Source organism: Strongylocentrotus purpuratus, unplaced genomic scaffold (genome assembly GCF_000002235.5).
Source record: "Strongylocentrotus purpuratus isolate Spur 01 unplaced genomic scaffold, Spur_5.0 spur5_scaffold_13, whole genome shotgun sequence".
NCBI lineage: Eukaryota > Metazoa > Echinodermata > Echinoidea > Camarodonta > Strongylocentrotidae > Strongylocentrotus > Strongylocentrotus purpuratus.
Genome location: NW_022145598.1, coordinates 8,812,027 through 8,816,775, shown reverse-complemented (window position 1 = coordinate 8,816,775; position 4,749 = coordinate 8,812,027).

The following is a 4,749-nucleotide window of genomic DNA, read 5'->3' as shown; positions in this document are numbered from 1 at the left end:
CTTTCTATACGAAATCTCGATGTTATTTGCCCATTAACCACAACACTAGAGTATGCATTACTATGCAATATCTTTTGTGAGGTAGTTGATTATTGCGTAACCGAATCATCAAAAGTTCATCGTGCAGGATAATTTAAGAGATAATTTCGCAAAGGATTGGAGTGGTCGCAGTAGGAATAATTGAGATTAATTTTCTCACCTGGAAAGTGGCAAAATGCATTGAGGAGACCAAGAGCAATTCCAATATCCGTCGATGTCGTTCCAATACTAACGTTGATATCTTCCAAGTAAATTCCAATGGTCTTGATAATACCTACACTACTGGATGCCCTCAAAAAGGTACACAACACCAAAGGTAAACTTGGAGAAGTTAAAATGTCATGAAAACGCCCCATGGTAGGATTTGATGAATTGATACACAAAATATAAATTCGTGCTTCACTTCTGTAAGCTGGTTAACATAAACGAAACGGAGAATAGACGCGCAGAGTATTAATAGAACTAACAAAATATCGGTGTACCATTGTATTGTCGGAGCTCCAAAATCCTAGTTCAATTTGGTGTACGGGTGAACAGTTTTGCTCAAATACAGGTGATGAACTTCCTTTCAACAAACAACAAACCTCGACAGCTAGAATATATGACCTGTAAAACTATTCTTTATTGCTTGAAAGAAAGAAATGATGGTATCTATCCCCAGTCGTTTGGAAGAAATGGATCGCTCTGATTAATTCGACAACATATCGCACGGGGATAACATATCAATATTATTATTACTATTATTATTATTATTATTATTATTATTATTAGTAAAATTATTATTATTATTAATATTATTATTACTATCATTATTATTATTATTATTATTATTATTATTATTATTATTATTATTATTATTATTAAGTATAGAGCCGAATCTAATTAATGGACCCAAGGCACTACAGAGGTGACGTCATCTGAATATTTACACAAATACAATTTGGGCAAAAGGACCATTACACTAGCCCTACCAGAACCCCCTTCAATTTAAGGGCCTGACCAAAAGACAGGCCCGGCCGGCTCATGACTCGCAAGGTACTCTAATAAAACAAGCCTATCCATATTCTACTATTCCCATGACTGTAACCAATCACCCAGTAGCACATGCGTTAGTTTGTTGTCAATTCTTTGTGTAGAATGTGTGCTGTCTTACTTTATGGCAAAACGAGCAGATTATGATAGCTGAGGGTTCTATAGATAACAGATCAGTTGAAATTCATTTGTTAGATATTCTGAATGTTTTATATTTTGTTATCAATTAGTAACCTTTGGAAGCTGGGTAACATATTTTAAGTAAAATAGACTCGCTGAATTAATGAGTTTACCATAGTCCAGTCGGAACTACAAACCTCTTTTTCAATTGGCATGCTTGGTGCGGTTGAACAGTAGTGCATAACTTTGCCTGAATACATGTAGTTTTTTTTCAGCAAACGACACACCTGTTCTATATTGTATACACAAATATTTAAATCGATCCCCAGTCTTCTTTTTTTTTTAAATAGAAATCGCTCAAGTGGATCGCTCTTAAGAGTCACGCCGCATCACACATAACTTTGCCTGAAAACATGTATTTTTTTCCAACAAACAACAAGCCTATTTTATATTGTATACTAAAATATTGGTATCAACCCCCGATCTTTTTGTATAGAAATTGCTCAAGTGGATCGCTCTTAACAATCACACATCACACAACACATCACACTGGAATAGTGTATTATTATCACTAGCAGATTTTACCCGTGGCAGCACAGGTGGTAGGAGTCATTTTTCTTTATCAAGGAGTCTGTGGGGGAGGGGAGGTGGCTTACTTTGTCTTGTCTGTACAGCTAAACTGCCCATTCACACTGACAGCAAAGTAGTTTATTGATGAAATATATTTAAACATCTTGTTATTGATTCATAGCAAACTTCTTTTTCAATATAGATAGAAGGTTCCATTAAGTTAAGCATCTTGGGTTGAACTGGAGGAAGAACTTCAATAACCATTACCTAGTGAAATCCAAATCTAACTATAGAATGGAAAAACGTATTAGAACACGGTGTATTTAAGCATTCAAGAGGCAATTATTGTGATATAGAAATGTTATCATTACATGAACTGGGTCAGAAATAAATATGTAAGTACATTATACATGTACCTTACAATCAGGGGCGTACGCAGGATTTTTTCAAGGGGGGGGGGGGTTAACATTTTGAAAGGGGGGTTTTAGGGGGGTTTTCTTAAAAATACACACATAAAAAATACCAAGGGGGGGGGGTTAACCCCCTAAACACCCCCCCCCCCCCTGCGTACGCGTCTGCTTACAATGTACATTCGACTGCAGTTGTTCGTACTTCTTCAATTAAAGTTTGCTCAATCATATATAAGTTCAGTGGGAGGTCGAAAAAAAAAGTTAGAGTAGGGACTTTTAGATTTGCGTGGACTGATACGTGTGACGTCCATTCAAGGCAGTGCATTAAAAGGACGTCGATCGTAGCATAGACCTATTGTCTTCGTGCGAATCTAAAAGTCCCTAGTGACAGAAAGAGAACGAGTAGGTGGGGGTGGATAACTCGAGGGGGAGAGACACACACAGAAACAGTGGTGGAAAAAAACGGGTGAGAGATAAACACTCATGAAAGCTCATGGCGCTAGCTCAGCAACAGTTCTCTTTGATACAAGTAAAGTAAACAATTTTACAATATATTTTTACAACATATGTACAACAGAGTGTTGTAAAATACATGCCAAACAAAATGTAAACGTGTCAATTGAAGGCATGATACAGTGTAGAGATAGGATCAGAATATATCAGATGGCATGTCAAGGGGACTGAATGATAAACCTTTTTTACTCAGTACGTTCTTACCTACGTTGAAATAAATAAATAAAATCTACATGTAGTATATGTACCCGGAGGTCTCTGTCTAATATAAATACTGTTAGTATGCGTGACCAGGAAAACGCGTATAAAGGGGTGTTTTTTTTATAGATTGGACGCGGTCCGCGCGGTGCCGCATGAAGGGGTTCAAAAACATTCATTTTGGGCCATTTTCAAGAAAAGGGTACCTTTTTCAAAATGGTTTAAAATCGTGCTTTACGTACCGGTATACGCGTTTGGGGGTATTTTTATGGCCCTCAGGGGCCAGACCTACCAAGTCTCACGCCTCAATTGTTCAGTACGTTGGCGCACTATAAATCACGACATTGCACAGTTACTGCGCAGTCATGTGGGTACTTTTCGTAAATCATGAAAAACGGCTCAAAACCGTCATACAAGTAATTATAAACAAACATTACTGCACGGTTATCCGATTATTTTAGCTCAAAGCACGAAAAACGCCAATGCCGATTTTTAGGGTTGACTCAAAACCTGTCATACAAATAATTATTGTCCATACCACAAGTACTAATATAAATTTTTTTTTTATTTCATCCACCTTTTCAACTTTCAACAACTTTATTTTTGGTTACATAATTTAAATAAGGGGGACTAAAATAACAAGACACAAGCTGAACAAGATAATTCGGTTAATGCTACATACCTCTCCTGGACATTTATAGAGGTACTGCATATGCTTCGATAGGCCAATGGCGATAGTTGCATGTTAGAAGCAGTCGCTACGACGTGCTTTATGTTTAAGTTATTCCAATGAAGCTACATAGCAATGTTTACAAGTATTTCATTAAATATTACAACCTGAGGAAACTGTGTTTAACAAGTGTAGAATAATCTGTTTTAATAAAATGCCCGGTGCAGGTATACTGTTTTTCACTCAAGAAAAGTATCACTCCTTTATAAGGTCGGCCAATTACTTGCCATCGTTAAAGGGATAGTTGACTTTTGTTGCAGAGGGCGCAACACAAAATAGTTTTGTTGTGAGATAATGAAATACTGAGTGCTAAACTTAAAACAACATACAATTTTAGTGACCAAATTATCTTTTTTTGATCAAAATCGGTTCAGAGACGGCTGAAATATCCATAAATATAACGATTTCTAATATTTATGGTGCCCCACAAATATTCGATAATTTGAACCAGCCGTTGACAAAACGTAATTCCTTCTTCAGCCAACGCCGATGTTGGCTTTTTGTTGGCCTTTTCGTGTTGGTTATAATACGCACAACTAGCCAGCCAATTCATTGTTATTATTAATTAATTAATTAATGGTCACCGTATATTTTTTAAAGTGGAGCTGAATTGGTCGGGTATGATCATATAGGCTAAATTTCACATATTTTTAAGTCAAAAATAGCAATTTTAGGTCCTAAAAGAGCACTAGAAATGTCATAAAGAAGGATAAGAGCAATAACCATGCACTTTGAAGCCTTTTGCGGTCTGAAGCAAGAACTCAACTATCCCTTTAAAAATTCAAGACATAATAATTAAATAAAACAGCTAGAAACATAGTGGTAGAGGGCGGAAAAGTTCAGTAGTCTCTTGTAATTACCAGCGAGCGTAATCATACACACAAAACTTAGAATGACACAATATAATATTCTAAATGATTTGCTCCTGTAAACAAGTCGCTAGCTCGTATAGGGAAAAATAAGTGACTGTCAATGCTCTATTTCCGACAAAGAATTATAAAACATATCACATTTGTTCCAAGGTTTGGATATTTTTGGAAACAATTTTCACTTTATGTTTTTTGACCAAGGACGATAACTATTTTATTATCTTACTCTTGGGGAAACATCCTACTCGGGAAACAAAACCAAGAAATT